The 17,373-nt window shown below is 46.2% G+C and overlaps 2 protein-coding genes across 2 annotated transcripts in view; both read left to right on the top strand.

Annotated features, from left to right (window-relative positions):
* KIF5C (kinesin family member 5C) overlaps positions 1-6,059 on the top strand; it is a 170,467-nt gene extending 164,408 nt beyond the window's left edge. The window contains exon 26 of the mRNA XM_068545144.1: positions 2,208-6,059. The gene's annotated coding sequence lies outside the window, so the exon portion shown is untranslated. The remainder of the gene's footprint in view (positions 1-2,207) is intronic.
* An 8,802-nt stretch (positions 6,060-14,861) lies between these two features.
* LYPD6B (LY6/PLAUR domain containing 6B) overlaps positions 14,862-17,373 on the top strand; it is a 239,010-nt gene continuing 236,498 nt past the window's right edge. The window contains exon 1 of the mRNA XM_068543990.1: positions 14,862-14,901. The gene's annotated coding sequence lies outside the window, so the exon portion shown is untranslated. The remainder of the gene's footprint in view (positions 14,902-17,373) is intronic.

Below are 17,373 nucleotides of genomic sequence, written 5' to 3'. Positions count from 1 at the left end.
TCTCTTTTTTTTCTACTTAATTTTTGTTCTTTATTCCTTTTTTTCCCTCACCCACTTTGCTTTTATCTACTTTTAAAATCCCTTTCCACACTCTGAAATTTTTCTATTATAATTTATATCCTGCTTATTTATACAAAATATGTGAGATTGCTTACAGTATTATAACACGTAAATCAGGAGAGTGAAGCCAAAAAAAAATTAGAGAGGGAGAGAGCACTGTAGCAGGAACCACAGTCAAGCATTAAATTTGGGTGTAAGCCTTCCAGGGGCAAAAACAGCATGAGGTGTTGAGTTGGAGTTCTTTTCTTTATTGAGGTATAGTTGATTTACAATATTACATTAGTTTCAGGTATACAACATAGTTATTTTAAAGTTTTCTAGATTACACTCCATTTATTGTTATTATAAAATATTGGCTGTATTCCCTGTGCTGTGCAATATATCCTTGTAGCTTATTTACTTTATACATAGTAGCTTGTACCTCTTAATCCCCTACCCCTGTCTTGCCCCTCTCCCCTTCCCTCCCCCGCCATTGATAACCACTAGTTTGTTCTCTATATCCATGAGTGTGTTTCTTTTTTGTTATATTCACTAGTTTGTTTTATCTTTTTAGATTCCACGTATAAGTGATAGCATACAGTATCTGTCTTTCTCTGCCTGAATTGTTTCACTTGGCATAATGCCCTCCAAGTCCGTCCATGTTGTTGCAAATGGCAAAATTTCATTCTTGTTTGTGGCTGAGTAGTATTCCATTCTATATCTATATGGAGTTCTTTTTTTTTTTTTTTTTTTAAAGATTTAAACTTTGGGTTTATTTATTTAATTAATTAATTTATTTATGGCTGTGTTGGGTCTTCGTTTCTGTGTTTCTGTGCAAGGGCTTCCTCTAGTTGTGGCGAGTGGGGGCCACTCTTCATCGCGGTGCGCGGGCCTCTCATTATCGTGGCCTCTCTTGTTGCGGAGCACAGGCTCCAGACGCGCAGGCTCAGTAATTGTGGCTCACGGGCCTAGTTGCTCCGCGGCATGTGGGATCTTCCCAGACCAGGGCTCGAACCCGTGTCCCCTGCATTGGCAGGCAGATTCTCAACCACTGCGCCACCAGGGAAGCCCTATATGGAGTTCTTTTTAAAGTCAGAAGAGCAGGTGGGTTTTTCTTCGTGTCTGTCACATTTCCTGTGCCTGGCAGTCCCCATGTGTTTCCCGAGGATGAGCCTCCACCTAGCCCTCTTGTCACCCACTCCCCACCCCAGAAGCGCCATGAGCTCTGCACGTAACCCCCAGGCAGGATCACAGACAGACCCAGGGCTTCCAGCTGATGTGAGGAAGTTGAGCCTTTCCATTTCTTCCTGAAAGTTGAGTTCATTAGAGTTGGCCCAAAGGCTGATAAAGGGCTGGCCTCTGAGTCAGGACTAGTCTCCTTTCATCCTGGAGACTTGACGGTGATCAGGTGAACATCTGGTGGGCCGTGGAGTGAAATCATAGGGGGTGCCCTACTGAGTAACGTCATCACACTGGGGAGGTGAAACACACCTTTCAGGGCTGGGAGCCTCTTTCTTGAGAGAGCCTGGGTAAAGGGGTGTGTCTGACCTGCCTGGGTATCTTAAAGTGCTGGCAAGTGAGAAATGATGTTTGGGTTCCCTGGAGGAATGAGAAAATGTGTTATGTTTCTCCAAATATCTATAGTTTCAATAGGCAAGGCTTTGGGAAGAGACAGTTGTCAGGGCTAACTACTTAGAGCAAAAGCAGTAAATAGGAGGCTGTACTGTCCAGTAGGCTAGCCACTAGCCACATGTGACTACTGAGCACTTGAAACATGGCCAAGTCCACACTGAGATGTGTGGAAAATGCAAAATACACACCAGATGGCAAACACTGTGGGAAAAAAGACTGTGAACTATCTTAGTAGTAATATTGTAATGGAAAATATCTCAATCTCTACTACTTGATTACATGCTGAAATGATAATATTGAATATATTGGGTTAAATAAAATGTATTATTGAAGTTAATCTTACCCATTGCTTTTCACTGCTTAATGTGGCCACTTGAACATTTAAAATTAAATGTGTGGCTCACATGGTATTTCTATTGGGACAGCTCTGGTCTAAATATCTAAAATTAAAAGTTTTTTTTGTTTTTTTTCCCGAGGAGTGAATTTCCATTGTGTTCTCTAACTCCTGTGTTCTCTCTTTCGTTCTCTTTCAACAGATATGACTCTCCACGTAGCATGTCAAGGACTACATTAATCACCAATTCCTTTACTTTTTTTCCCTCCTACACAATTTCCATTTTCTTTTACACTTGCTCACCCCAGCCATCTGCAGTACACCAGCTTCAGATATTTGAGCTGTGTAGAGTTTCTGTGTACAGATGTGTGCTTGGACTTTTCTCTTCCCGAGAAATCTGAAGGGGGCGATTACAGAAGATCCACTTACTTCTGGGATCTGTTGCTGTGGCCCCGGGTTCGGGGCATTGGGTGGTCCCTGGGTGGTCCTTGGAGACTCCTTCTCAGCACCCACGTCCCAGCAAATACCATTCCCTGGAGGGGAACAACCAAGTGCCGTGGAGGCAGGGGCTTCTGCTTCGCCGCTGCAACTGTCTGGTTTCCTGTAAAATAAACACATTACTTTATATTTTTAGGGAACACAAAAGTGCTGCTACAGGGCTCAAAATTTTCATTCTGGACGCTTTTCCAAAACAAATCACCCCAAAGACGCATTTTGAATATCCTGGTCGCATCTTTGGATCTGTAAAATACACCTTTTAGTATGGCACCGTTAAAATGCAAAGCAGATTTCTTCGAGGCAGAAAAACAATCTGACAGTAACAATGTAGAAATTGTTCACTCAGACACATCCGTGTAAATGCGAAAAGTCATAGCATTCACCTCTGAGCTGCTTGCTATTGAACCTGCAGTGACTAGTCTCAGCCAGCCCAGGTAGAACATCATTCCTTCAGAAGTGTTGAAAATGCTGCAAAGTTGGATGAGTGGAAATGCGGCTACCCCCCTCCTCGCTTCCTCTTCCCTCATCCTACTGGAGCTTGCATCAGGGATGGCCTCTTTCTCTACGGAACCATCTTGAGCCTGGTGGGGGTATTGCTGACGAAATCCAGGATCATTCCAGCAGTTGAAAAAGGAAGCCCTAGGGGGAAAGTAATTGACATATTTTTGTGCCTATGAATAAGTTGCCATGAATAATTTGTTATATTAACCCATCCTTGCCGACCATTTAGTTGAGTTCTCTCCTTGGCATCAAATAGACAGGTTTCCTCTTAGGCAGAATTAGAAGAAATCAGTGTGGATGGATTTTTTACATTCGGCTATTGTTTTATTCAAATACATGAATCTAAAGCTGAATCAACTCTTATTTCCAGTTGTGCATATTAAAATGATCGAATTCCAAGTAGTAAAGTTTTCAGGGAAACTGACAAGGATTCAATTAAGTTAGTCTTGTGTGCTGCTACTTGTTTTGATAAATTTGAGGGTAAACTACTTGTTTTGATAAATTTGAGGGTTAAGTCGATGATAACCAAACCAGTCTCAGTGAAAGCACCCATCCTATGGTTGTGTCAGCCCAGGATGAGTGAGCTGGTACTGTCCCTGCTGCTGTCACCACTGGAATGAAATTTTGCCAGAAGAGACGTTGAGCTTTCTCATTGCTGGTGGGTAAAAGATAGTTCAAGTGTATGTGTGTGTGTGTGTGTGTGTGTGTGTGTGTGTGTGTGTCTGTGTGTTTGTGTGTGTGTGTGGATAAAGCACTAAAGACTGAATTGACTTCCAGACTTTTCTTGTATAAAATTTCCCTAACCAAGCAAAGCTGCTTTGACTTAATTTATTTGTTAAATGTTGCACTTTGTTTATGTGTGGGTTTTTTTTGCGGGGGCAGCTAGTAAGTAGAGAGAAGAGGATGAATTCTACTGACGTATTTATTTAGTAAAAATGACAATCTTGCATTCATTTACATTTTAAAAATTCTTCTGTTTGATTTTTTTTTACATTGTTGCTAGTGCTTGCCCGTCATAACTGCTCCAATGCTATTTGCCGTCTGACAGAAGGATCCTTGTAGGGCCCGCTTTGCAAACCTTATCAGGTAATAATATATGCCATAGATTATAACCTTGCTGTTAAGATGTTTGCCTCTTATTTTAGAAGTTAAAACCGGCCTTTGAGAGGATCGCCAAATAATAAATTGTCATACCGCTGCTGTCTGTTATGCAGCTCTGTAACTCCATAGTTGGAAATTGAACAAAGGTCAGGAATTCTTTCCTTTGGGCTCTCTTGTTAACAGATTATTTTAGATTTTTTCCCAAGTAAGTTTTCCCTGGGCACCCCTTTTCTAATTCTAAAGAAGTGTTTGGCCCTTTCATGTTTCAAAAAGAAACATTCACTTGTAGTTCCATATTTCTTGATCTCTATAAGGGACTCACAAAATTCAGTTTACTTTTATTCACAGAGAAAGTTGTCTTTGATGTCTCTTAAAGATAATTCTGCTAGTTGCTGATCAGCCAGTCAGCTCACCTAGCTTCAGTCTTTATAGGACCTCTAAACTAATTTTCCTACACTGTGACTAAAAGGTAGGCAGATCATGGGAATGGATTACACAGTATATTCCAATGGATCCCTAATATTACTTTGTTTAATAAGGTAATACCAGGACCACATATTCTGTAGGCCTCTTTTGTTAAAAGCCACATTTATGCAATTTTCACTTTTTTAGACTATTGTTCCTTTACATTTGTACTCCAGATGTAAAAACCACACTTGTGAATGGCTGAGCCCATGATTATATTTTCGGTTGTATGCTGCGTTTTGCGAGTGTGTGTGTGCTTGTGTGCGTGTGTTTCTCCTCTCGGAATAATTTTATATTTCATGCTACTTCTTGAAAGTTGACTCTTTGATGCTAAAAGGGAATAACCAGATGATTTCTAAAAATAATGTCTCCCTGCAGGATGGTGGATTGTTAAATTAGAGGAATGCTGTTTGCTTTATCAACATTTGTGGTCGGAGACTAAAATATATTAATGCCAAGTGTGTTTTGGTCAATAACTGGAGAATTCTGTATAAATGCATCATCGCGTCCAGTGTTTTACAGTTTGCCATGTGGAATGGCAGGTAGTACGGAGAAAAATGAGTGTGGATTAAGACTTTTAAAGGAAATAGTATCATATGATTAAGAAAATTAGAATTCGTAGAAATATTGGGATAAGTGAAGAAATAAAAACGTCTGTCTAGAATGTAGCATCTAGAGAGTTTTTGAAGCCCTACCTTCACATGAGGACGTGATATTCCTGTCCAAAGCCAGACTAAGCCATCAGCAAGATTCATGGGGGGATCATTACCTCTCCTTTCCTAGAGGAATAACCGAAAGCAAATAAAAATTCTTAACAGTCCCCTCTTTGAAGTGTATTTTTTAAGCAGGGTGGAAAACATTTAGACTCTGGCTTTATGACACATTAGGGAAGTTGTTTGTGGCAGGGGGCAGGAGGTGGCAGACCGGGAGGATTTCACTTATAGATTGTCTCACCCGCATGTTGTGAGCAAGCTAAAGGAACCATCACAGTCTAAAATGCCTTCATTGAACAATAACAGTTTAGACTTTTTAGAAAGCATTGAATAAGGGTCAGGTAACAGCCGAAGGCAGTACCGCTCCGTGAAGTCTGCTTACACATTTACAAATTGTCCATCAGTTTAAAATACTTTTCACCGTGTGCGGATATAAGGGGAATAGGGCACTCTGTAGAATTATACATGTCTAGTTTGTAAAGTATGTCGTGTGTACTGCAGATGTATGTTCTCTGGGCTTTGTGTATCTGTACAGTAGCTTTCATTAAAAAAAATCGTGGACTAACTTGTTTTGGTGGTGTGAGGGGGAGAAGGGCAGTTTATATCAAGTAACGATGCTGTAATATATAGTACATGTAACAAAAGATCTGGAGTAACCCTCCCCTGGCCCATGGAAAAGTTTGGTTATCTTCTAGGTTCTAAAATGAAGATATATGGATACTCTGGCGGACTGCATGTTGTATAATTTGAAAAATACTAAAAGTGGAAAATAAAATTGAATTACACTTTGGCTGGTCTGTTTTTTCTTGGAGTCATCTTAAAGGCACCCTCCTTGAAGGCCTCAATGCCATTGTGAGGATGGGCCATTTTCTGGCCTTGAAGGAGTTCATTTCAGTGAGCAGCTGCCCGAATTCAAAGGCTGAGCAAGGTCAACCGTGACCTTTCTGTCTTTTACTTTGCTTGAATATCTGTATTTAAATTTTTCCTTCCTTGAGGACCCAAGAAAACCTGACATTTGTTCCTTCAGCACTGAAAAGACAGCCGCCTATGTCAATAAGTGTCTTAACTTTTTAAAAAGTGGGATTGAGTTTAGGTGCAATAGACCAGTGTATTAGCTGAATTTCTGAATTTCTTCTTGTCCAAGAAAGGCACTTATTCTAATAATATGTTTTAGCTCATTGGCATTCTTCAACTAATGCCTTGGACCTCTGCATATATTGAAAGGTTATTGGTGTCTTTTGAGAAGTGTTGGGGTGTTTGTATTCCTGTTTAGCTTACTGATTATTACTATTAATGTACAGGTCTGAAATCTTGTGAGAGGATGCCAGAGTGTGAAGCCGTCGGAGAATAACAAATGGCAGGACACAGGATTATTTTTATCTGCTCTCTTAGCAAGGAGACTTCCCTACCTCGGGTCACTGAAATCCTGTGGCTTTGCACGGCCTTGTGTATGTAAAACACCCTCATTCTCGTTCTTGGTTTGGTTAATGTTGCATGGGAGCCAGACAATAAACTGCCTTCATCAATTAAAAGTGGAAAGATGGATGCCAAATAAAGATTTTATAAGTGGAACTGAGGGCACTGCAAATGATGTGCTTTTATGATGTCTTATCCATCTCCTTGAATTTGTTATTCTCCAAAGAACTTGGAAGAGGCAGTTACCAAGTATCAGATTGTTAAAGGTGACTTAGGTAGTAAAACTTCAAACATCGTGGATGAATATTTAGGCTGAAGCCTGTTTATTTAAGATGGGAAAGCAATCCTTTGAAAGGGCCTGATGACAAAGCACATTTCAGTATCACTGGGAAGTGACCCTATAGGTTCCAGGACAAGCAGCTCTGCAGTGCAGTAGGTCTGCACTGACACCCACTGTTCCCCGGGTTCCTGTGAGCCTTTCCCGAGGTTTCCTGTTCTATTGAGCTCTGAACGGTGCTCGGGCTATGCCTTGGAAGTACTACAGAGCTAGAGCAACTGTGGTAGAATGTGGAATGGAAGCTATAATCTGCCGAGGCAATTACCGGTGACGTGTGTATTTGCAGGTTTAATTCTAGCATTTGTGACAGGTTACATCTTGTGATTTGTCTTATGTACATAATAAATTGAACAGGAGTGGGAGGTATCTCTCGGGTGACACATCAGATGAAAAAATGTGGGCTCACTTGACAAATGCATCCTGAGCCATGGGATTTTTATTTTCCCTTTGGCATTTGGTGGTTCTTCAGCCAATCTGCAGAGAAAACACCGATTTCTGTGTGGTTAGCTGGGCTCAAAATAAAAGATTTGCAGGTAATCCCTGTGGATCTTTCCACTTGTGATGCACCATGGATGCAAAGGCTGGACTCCTCCACCTGCTTTGCTTCCCCAGTGCCGAAGGAGGTTCTGTTTGGAGCCCCTCTCTCTTTCTGGGACCCTTCAGACCCTCAGTCCTCCAAGTGACCAGACTGCAAATCATTCTCATAGGATAGCTTTTCAAAAAATTCACCTAAAAAGATACTTTACTCCTTCAGAATGTATACCCAAAATGAGAGAAATTGGCAAACTTGCTCCCGATGACGTGTACCAGCACCAGAACCTCGTAATGCTTGGAAAGCTGCAGTAGGCAGTGCATTAAGGCGAGAGACTATCCTGGCGGTGTGCCAGACACTGTATTAAGTGCTTTACATGTATTAGTCCATCTAATCCTCCTAATAACTCCATGAAGTAGGCACCATTATCTCCACTTTAGCGGGGAGTAAACGGGCACAGAGAGGTTAATTAACTTGCCCAAGGTCTCACAGCTGGGAGGAGAAGCCAAGATTGAAACCCGGGAAGACTGGTCCTAAGGTGTGTGCTCTCCACAGCTAGTAACACTGTTGCTCAGAACAGTGCTGTGTGTGTGTGTGTGTGTGTGTGTGTGTGTGTGTGTAGTGATAACCAGCAAGCAGCCTCAAAAATCCTTTTGTAAAGAATTCATACAAAGTGTTCTTCCTTTGCAACTTTTCTGTGTTTTCTCCTTTCATAGGAATCTGAGACCTTCTTGTTTTTTGAATTACTTTAAGCAATCAAAAGCATCTAGGAAAGAATCATTGAAATAATAACAGATGCCTCACAGCAGGGGGGCCTGATAACATACAACTGTAGGGCTTCTGGAGGAAAAGATTCAACGGAGTAGAATCTTTTTCATATATAGCGGACACTTAGAAAGTGTAGCAATCACTTGTGTCACGGTTTTCAAACTGTGTGTAGTAAGAATTTCACTTATCCATGTTGACGTGTTTTTCTCTTTAGGACACTAATTTTCTCTGCTTGCATTTTAAAATATATAACCTATATTCCTCAGCTTCTCAAGCTAAAAATAAAGCAGCGTTCTCTTGTCCCAGGTGAGCCGGCTCTAAGGGAAAGTTTTGAGGGGGCACTGGGTGGGTTCCCTCATCCCACCCAGATCTGTGTGAGGCCTCGGAGAAGACTCTCAGGGAGCTGTGCTGATAATAGCTGCCCCGTACCTAACCTCCAGCCCTGTCATGGTGATTAATAGGATCTCACTTTAGTGCTTTAAGTTTTAGAAAAAGTAAACATGCCAATCATACCACACATGCATGTGCACGTCCAGCTACAGAAGGGGGCAGGAACAGCACTAGTGGGGTTCCCCCTGAGCCCCCCACTTTACCGCAGACTCCCTTTACCTGTGCTTCTCCTGTCTGAGGATGCTTCTGGTGGGCTACTGCAGGGTTGGGAAGGACAGGCTGATGGTAGGTGTGTCTAGGTCACGGGATGCTAATTCCTTCAGCCAGTGGCAACCTGGCTGCCTGCGAGCCAGACCCCAACCAGCAGCCCAGGCGTCCTTGCTGCCCTGCAGTGCCCCCTTCTGGGACATGTACACAGCGGCAAAATACCCCTGCAGCCCTGGCCATCAAGCAGGGATGCTACTCAGTCATCCTAAATGGAAAGAATGATGGACTTGGGACCTGGATCTGACTCTACCTCCCATGGACCAACTGTGGGATGTGGTCAAGTTGTTTAACTGTGTAGCATCTCAGTGACCTCATCTCCATACCTGAATTATGGAGATTTGTAGCCCACTGCCCTCCACTCTTTGGTTTGTTGTGAGGATCAGATGAGAAATTGTGTGCAAGCATCTTATAGAAGTAAGGGATTGTTATGTTGAAAAATAAAATTCAACGGAGTAAATCTTAAAGATCTTATTTGGCTTTATTCAGTGATTCATGAATCGGGCAGCATCCAGTCTAGCAGATAGAAAGAAGCTCAGGGGAGCTGTACAAAATGAAAGACTTTTATAGGCAGAAGGGAGCAGGAACAAAGAGGCAAAAAGCAGGTTGGTTATTGCAAGGTCAGTTTCCTTTAGGGAATGGCAGGGGTCTGTAAGGTAGATGACCTAACCAGTGCCGATCAGGCGATTCCCTATTGCCTGGTTTAAGATTCCATTTCTGGGAGAGCCGAAACTGTAATTCAGTCTCGTCTCGGTTTGGTGACATGGGGCTGAGCATAAGTGACTCCATTTGGGGCCTGTTGCCTTGTTTTTAATAGTTATTATCAAATACTTCCCAGGAGAAGGTGTTTTTGCCTTGGACTCCAGCTATACCTTCACTTAGCATCACGGATACTTAGAGTAAGAGAGAAGGCTGTGAGGAGACCCCAGGAGTCATCTGATTCTACCAGTGAAATGGAATCTCATTGGAGCTCTCCATTTAGGGTCCTCCCTCTTCCCACTGCTCCACTCTCTTCTTTGGGGGAAAGTCTGCTCTTAGGCTGTTTCATGGGGAGAGAAAATGCTCTCCCTCCTGAGAACTGCAGTGAGCAGTGTTTAGGGCGAGTTTCCACCTCTGTGCATACTGAGGGCTCCCGCCAATGCTCCCCACTCAACGCCCTGACACGAGATCATGAATCAAGTCTATTCAGATTCCCAATAATTACAGCTAGTGCTGAGAGCCTACAGCCCGGCAGCATCTTTGTAGGAGCTTAACAAGTTCCCCAAAGTGAGCTCAGGGATGCTCAAGGAGCCATTTAGCCAAGCCGGAACACAAAAGCACACACTCAGCATCTGGACACAAGCTGTCTGCTCCCTCTGCTAGAAAGTGCCTGGGACCCGAAAGCTCCCCTCCTGCCACCACATGCACTATAGGCAGGAACTGACTGCACGGTGCTGCCCTCTGTGCGTGGCCTGCCACTCATAAACAGGAGAGGGCTGTGGCCGTGGCCTCTGCTTTATACCCACCTCCTTGCAGACCTTACACCCAGGAGAAAACCAAAATCCCCAGAGTTCAAGTAACTTGTCTGAGGTCACATGGTTTGTTTGGGCTCTAGAGCTCCGATTCCTTTTTATTTCAGTCCTCTGCGTGCCAATGCAGGGGACACAGGTTCGAGCCCTGGTCCGGGAAGATCCCACATGCCGCGGAGCAACTAACCCCGTGAGCCACAACTACTGAGCCTCTGTGCCACAACTACTGAAGCCCACGCGCCTACAGCCCATGCTCCTCAACAAGAGAAGCCACCGCAACGAGAACCCTGCGCACCGCAGTGAAAGAGCAGCCCCCGCTCGCCACAACTAGAGAAAGCCCGTGCGCAGCAACAAAGACCCAATGCGGCCAAAAATAAATAAATAAATAAATTTATTAAAAAAAAAAGTTTCTGCCATTCCCAATTTTCCCTGTGAACTGTTGTAAATGAATAGTGCCTTTTTAAAAAATTGAAGTATAGTTGATTTACGGTGTAGTGCCAATCTCTGCTGTAAGCAAAGTGACTCAGTTATACACATATGTACATTCTTTTTTTATATTCTTTTACATTATGGTTTATCACAGGATACTGAACATAGTTGCCCCGTGCTATACATTAGGACCTTGTTGTTAGTGCCTTTTAAAGTGGATTACACTTTACGATATTGGGCCAAAAAATTGGGGTGTTCTTGGAAGAAATACAGACCCACCACTAATAGAGTAGAAGAGAAGCCTATGAAGGACGTTGGGACACATTTGGCTCTACCCAGAGGGGTTACATGACTCCCCTCACCTCACACTTGGAGAGCCCGAGCCCAGAGCACCTCGCTCTACTCAGGGTTCACTCTGCTGCACCAACCGCTGGCCCACAAAGACGAAGCTAGTCACAGCCACTCTGATGGCAGCGGACGCCTCTCTGACATGAGGCCAAGCCTGGCTTGAGGTCAGTTGTGTGGAAATGTTTTGCCACAGTCATTTGTTGTGTGTGTACTATGTACCAGGACCCTGGTGATCAAGAGTGGACTTCAGCAGCTTCTGGACCAGAGTTCCAGTAGCTCCCACTCTTCCCTGGATTACCTGAGTGCCTCACACTAGTTACCTAATCTCTCTGTGAAGTGAAGCACTTGGCACCACGCCTGGCTCACGGCGATAGCCTGTCCTGCATGTGCGTTCTGGAATCTCTTCACCAGGGATGAATGAGGTGGTACTGTTATTCTCCCCACAGGCAGATGTGGTGAGGTGTGGAGAGGTGAAGTGAGTTGTCCAACATCACAGAGCTAGGAAGTGTTGGAGCTGCTCCAGAGCCCATGTTCTTTTTGGTTTTTTTTTTCATTTTTATTTTCATTTCATACCCGACCAGGGATCAAACCTGTGTCCCCTGAGTTGGGAGCATGGAGTCTTAACCACTGGACTGCCAGGGAAGTCCATAGAGCCCACGATCTTAACCAGGAAAGCTAAGCTCTCCCAGGGTCACATGGCTGCTGAGGGGCATAGAGAGACTGAGCTGAAATCCTGCTTTACTCCTAGACCAGAGCTTATTCCCAGGCCTAAGCAATGTATAGGAGCAGCTGACATCTCCATGTGTTGCACTCAGAGCCTGCTGCAAAAATGTGAGCATTCATCAAGATTCCCGCAAAGATTTGAGCACCTGCTTTGTACTCAGCATTGTTGTTTGAGCTGGGGACAGGTGGTAAATAAGATAAAGTCTTCATTTTCTTAGAGGCAAATTATAAACCAGTGACCAACACTTTCTAAAATGATTCAGTACAGTTAAGTGCTGTGAAGAAAACAGAACAGGCTGCTGTGCTACTACATGGCTTGGGTGGTCAGGGAAGGCCTCTGTGAATGATTGAAGGAGCCGGGCTTGCAAAGATCTGGAGAGAGTTCCAAGCAGAAGGAACAGTAAGTGCAAAAGTCCTGAGGCAGATTTTGCTTGGTGTGTTCATGATACTAGAACTCTGATTTTACACAAAGAATTTGCTCCACACTGGTATTTCAGTTCCTCATTGACTTAGCAAATTAAAAAGATGATAAGTATGTTTGTGTTGCCTTCGAAAGTAAGAGTAAATTTGGAATAACCAAGAGCTTCTTCCTGGGTTTACAAATACAGCAACAAAGGCATTTGGGCGTTTTTGTAGCCAACAACCTTGTCAGCAGACCCATGCATTTGTAGTCCATGCTTCTGTACTCACTCTGAAACCAAGCCAAAGAGGGCAAGCCCATCCCTGGTTGATGTGTTTTAGACAGCTAAGCAAATTCACACTGATCCACAGTCCTCGTGAGGGTAAAAGATAATACTGAGGGATAAATATGGAAAAGCTGATTTGCTGCCCATCCTCAGGGTCAAGCACAGGGCTGAGAGGGCCAGCTGCATCTTTTTATAGTCTTCTTCTCAGGGAAATGGTACTGCCACAGCATGCCACCTTGGAAATTTTTCCTGCTTGCCTTGTATGTGAGAGGTTTGCTCAACTCACTTTGGGAAGGTTATTTCAACTTTCTGCTACATCAGGACTTTGTGAGTGGTGAACACCAAAACCCCAAAGACACACATGCATCCTTGGCTGCCCTTGGTAAGCACGGAGAGAATCTCACCAGTCAAAAAGGGAATATTCTGGACTTTGCCTGATAATTCTTGGGTTGACATTTTTGGGCATCCCTGAAACAACCACTCTTGCTGCAGCTGCTGCCTGCCCTGTTCTTGCCTCAGACTCAGTACTTGCCAAGATCTGCCTGGAAAGAAGTGTTTCCCACTGTGGGCCTCACACAGTGAAATGGCATCAGACCGAAGTCCTCTGTTTCAGGGTCTAATTAGCCTGTAGCCTTAGGAAGTGGAACAAAACATCTACATTTTTGTAGGATGTCACTTGAAAGTGTTAGCTGAATAGCCTCAGCTGTTCAAATAGTAGAGCTAGATACGGTGGGGTATGTGGAGGGGGATGGGCCAGGCTGAGGGGCTGGGTACTGGAGGGAGGTATCCGAAGTCCTGGCAAGAACGCTCCAGGCTTCTTTGAGATTTAAAGGGCTAACCCAGAGGTAGCTGCGCATTTTATTTTCCTCTTGAAAGAAGCCTGTTTTGTTTGCTAATTGCTCCTTGTGTGAAGCTGCGTTGTGGAGGGAGAAACATTTCTTTCCCTTGGTTCAGGTGGGGTGAGGGCTTCACTTGGAAGATAGGCTCCTTGGCAGATGCAGGCTGGAAGGTGATTCCAAGTGAACCGATCCCTAGGCCTGTTACCTCGCCTGAGAAATGAGAAGTTTGGATGAGATCAGTTTCCTAGGCTCACCTGTCAGTGAATTGCACCTGAAGTGCTTATTCCCAAACCACTCCGCTCTCCAGAATCGGAATTCTCGGGAGCAGTGATCTGAGTGTTGGGCGGGCATCCCGGTGATCTTCATTCTCAAGGATGTTTGGCCTGTGTGATCTCTCACAAGTCTGCCAGCTCTAAAACTGTTGGCTAAGTCTGGAAGGCAATGATTCCTAACTAGTCTTGAGACCCAAGGCTTTTTGCAAATCTAAGGACAGCTGTGGATGCTCTCTTCAGGAAAAAATGTGTGTAGGCAGAAGGCGGAATCCAGTTTCAAGGTCTGTGATCCTTGATGAAGAATTCCTACTCTAAAGTCAACTCAAAAGAGAACCTAAGCACCTGGAATCGTGGATAGCACAAAGTAGCTGCTCACTGAAGGTAGGGTATTCTTTTTATGTCTCCCAGCTTTTTCCTATGATATACTAGTATTATCTTCATTTTTTAGATGAGGAAACTGGGGCATAGAGAGATTAACACACCTTGTAAGTGGGGAATGGATTCTAACCTAAATGATCTGATTCCAGAACCAGTGAACTTAAAATTCTGGGTTACCTAATAAAGTGGGGTGTGTGAAGTGGGGATGGGGGAGGGTGGAATGGTGGGAAAAGGCTTTTCTGAGCTCTTCCAGTTCTGAAGTAACTTGCCCCTGGCCCCATCATATTCACCCTGAGGGTCTCGGTTACTCGGTTTCTACAGCCCACAAAGAAAGGGGCTGGCCTCCCCTCTTCCTTCTCAGCGGGGTCCGGCTCCCACGCTCTGCGAGCCACTTCCCCAGCGGGCCAGGCTGTGTGGAAACAGGCCGGGCCCGGGCTCCCCGCCGCTTCCCAAGAACTAACCGTCCCAGGTGTGCCCTATTACGCGGCCGCCGGGGCCTCCCTTCCACCCGCGGAGAATTCCCGAAGAGCCCGAGGCCCGGGCTGCTCGCGGCGGGCGGGGCCCACCTGTCTCGGCCCCGCCCCTTCCCGGGCATCCCAGGTGGCTCGGGGCGGGGAGGAGCCGCACCAACGCCAGCCCGCCGCCAGTGAGCTCCTAGCCGGGACCGGGAGCCGGGAGCAGGGAGCCGGCCGGACGCGCGGACAGGCCCGGCGAGCGCGGCGGCGCTGGTGAGTCGGGCGGGCGCAGCGGGGTGGGGGTGGGGGCGGCGGTCGGCGGGGGACGGCGGGCCCCGCGCCCGGGTCCTGCGGGGCCGAGCGGCTGCGGCGGGCAGTGCGGGGCTCCCCTGCCTGGCGCGCCGGGGGAGCGAGCGCGCCGGGGTCGCGGCACAGCGTAGGGGTCGGGGTCCCGTAGCTTCCTGGGGGCGAACAGCTGCGACCCTCTGCACCGGGCTGGAGCTGGGGGCGGGGGCGGGCGCAGGGACAGGGCCGGGGCTGCGTGGGTCTCTGAGCGGCCCGGGCGGCGCGGAGGCGCTCTGTCTGCGGCGCTGGTGGGGAGAGGGGAGGCTGGGGGCCCCACTGCTGCGGAGAGCGCGGAGCTGCGCGGGGGGCTCAGGCCCGCGGGGGAGACCGGAGCAAGCGCCCGCCTCTCCTTCTGCGGCGCTTCCCAGGGGCCGCTCAGGTGCCGCTGCTCAGTCTGCCCGGCGCTTTACTTTTGGTGCTGGTGTTGAGTGTCCGACATACACCTGGGTTAGTTACCTGGGGCTTCCAAAAAACTGGGTATGTAAGGCTGCTCTGACTCCAGGGGCCTGCGCTTGTAAGGCTCCATCCAGGGCTGTGTGTCCTGGGGCGCTGTCGGGGGTTGGGGTGGAGGCAGGGGTGCGCAGGTGCGCTGCATCTCCCAGGCCCTGGCCATCGGTGTGATAAAGTGGAAAAAGTCTAGCATTTAAATTCTAGTTACTAGTTGTGTGACCTTGAGCAAGTTGCTTAACTTCGCTGATTCTCAGTTTGCTCAAAGGTAAAAAGGGTATTATAATCATTACAATGGCCTTAAGTTATGCGATGTTCATAAAGCCCATAGCACGTTGCTTGATGAAAGTTCTCTCCATTTTTCCCCTATGTGTTAATGTAACACTTCGTGCCTCCCAGAGGTCCCCACTCCTTTCTGAACAGAAGGGAGATCCAGGAGGCTCAGAGTACCCTCCTTTAGGAGGGAAGGGGGTAGTGGTGGTGTGTGTTTTGGGGGGTGGCATTTTTTCCACTCTCACTTGTTCATGGCTAGGCCTCCTCCAGGCAGTTTTACTTCCTGCCACCATTCTAGAAGTCAAGTTTGAGAGGTGACAGTGCACAGGTCCTGAATATAGAAGGGATGTTATCGGCTTGCTTTCATCATTACTGACTGTATTTGTCAGAATTCTTTTCTTTGGGTTGGGTTTGGTCACTTGAAAATTGCTTTATGCAGTATAGAAATTGATTGGGTCACATAAATGAAAAGGCTGAGGGTTTTAGCTTTAGGCATAGCTTGATCCAGGGGCTCACATAGGGTTGCCGGGATTGTTCTCTCTCTTTTTCCCTCTGTGTTGACTGTTCTTAGTCTGGAGTGATAAAAAGCACTGGCATCTCAGGCTTATCTGTTCCTTTAGAGAGAGGGGGGGATAGGAGGGATGTCTCCCTCTTCTTCCGTCACCTCCATCCTTATAGCAAACGTTATTGATACAGTAGACCAAAGCGGGGCCAAGCCATCTCAGTGGACGGGGAGTGGGTTTCCACCGTAGCAGTGGGTACTTTGCTCAGGTGCCACTGTGATAGTCAATTCCACCCCAGGTGCTGGGGATTGGGCAGGGACAGTTCCCAATGAGAGCTCTGACTTCTGGGCAGATAAAATAGGACCTGTTCATTGCACTCTCTCTGCCTTTGCTCACCACCGCCTAAAGGAAGTCTTTAGTAGAGTGTAGACTGCCTGGGTGCCATGTTCCATCTGTCAATTGTCAAGTCTTATCCCAGGCAAGGAAGGCATCCTGCATGTTCCTCCTTTGATTCCTTGTTTTATTGTTTACTTGTTGGTTCATCCATTCATTCAACATTTAATAAATGTCCGGCATACACCAGGGCCTCTGCCAAGGGTGGACATGTTTGCTTTTGAGAAGCTCACGGTCTAGTTGGAGAGGCAGATGTGCAGAGAACAGAGTCTGGGACTGTGCAACCGTCTGGGGACAAGCAAAGACTTCCCAAGGAAACTGTACTTGAGCTCTAAATTGAAGATAGTAGGGGATAGTAGGAGGAAAAGTTGCAGGGACTTCCCAGGCCAAGCGGTGTGGTGTGGTGTGGTAGGGTACTTTCTGTTGTAAGTAACACTAGTTAGGTTACTTTACTGTCTTGCTTAAGAAGTCTAGAGGTAGGCGGTTCAAAGTGGCCCCAGTTCTGGGTTGGCTTCTTGAAGATTCTCTGGGTTTTCCCTGCCCTGCCCCAGGGTGACTGGAGCTCCATCACGCCTTCACGTGATAACATCTAGAGCAGAAAGGGAGGGAGAGGGCTTGCTTCTCAGTGATTCTCTAGATAACAAAGGTCAGAATTTCTCAGAGGTTCCCTGTGTCACTGTCCAGAATGGTCATACGCCCGTGCTGAGCCAGTCACTGGCAAGGGAGGAGAGGGTGGCTGTGATTGTCGTGGCCCAGCAGTGTTCTGGAGCTGGGGGAGGGGTCA

Source organism: Eschrichtius robustus, chromosome 5 (assembly GCF_028021215.1).
Source record: "Eschrichtius robustus isolate mEscRob2 chromosome 5, mEscRob2.pri, whole genome shotgun sequence".
Taxonomy (NCBI): Eukaryota; Metazoa; Chordata; class Mammalia; order Artiodactyla; family Eschrichtiidae; genus Eschrichtius; species Eschrichtius robustus.
Note: the sequence above shows the minus strand (reverse complement) of the source record. Positions and strands in the feature narration are given on the sequence as shown.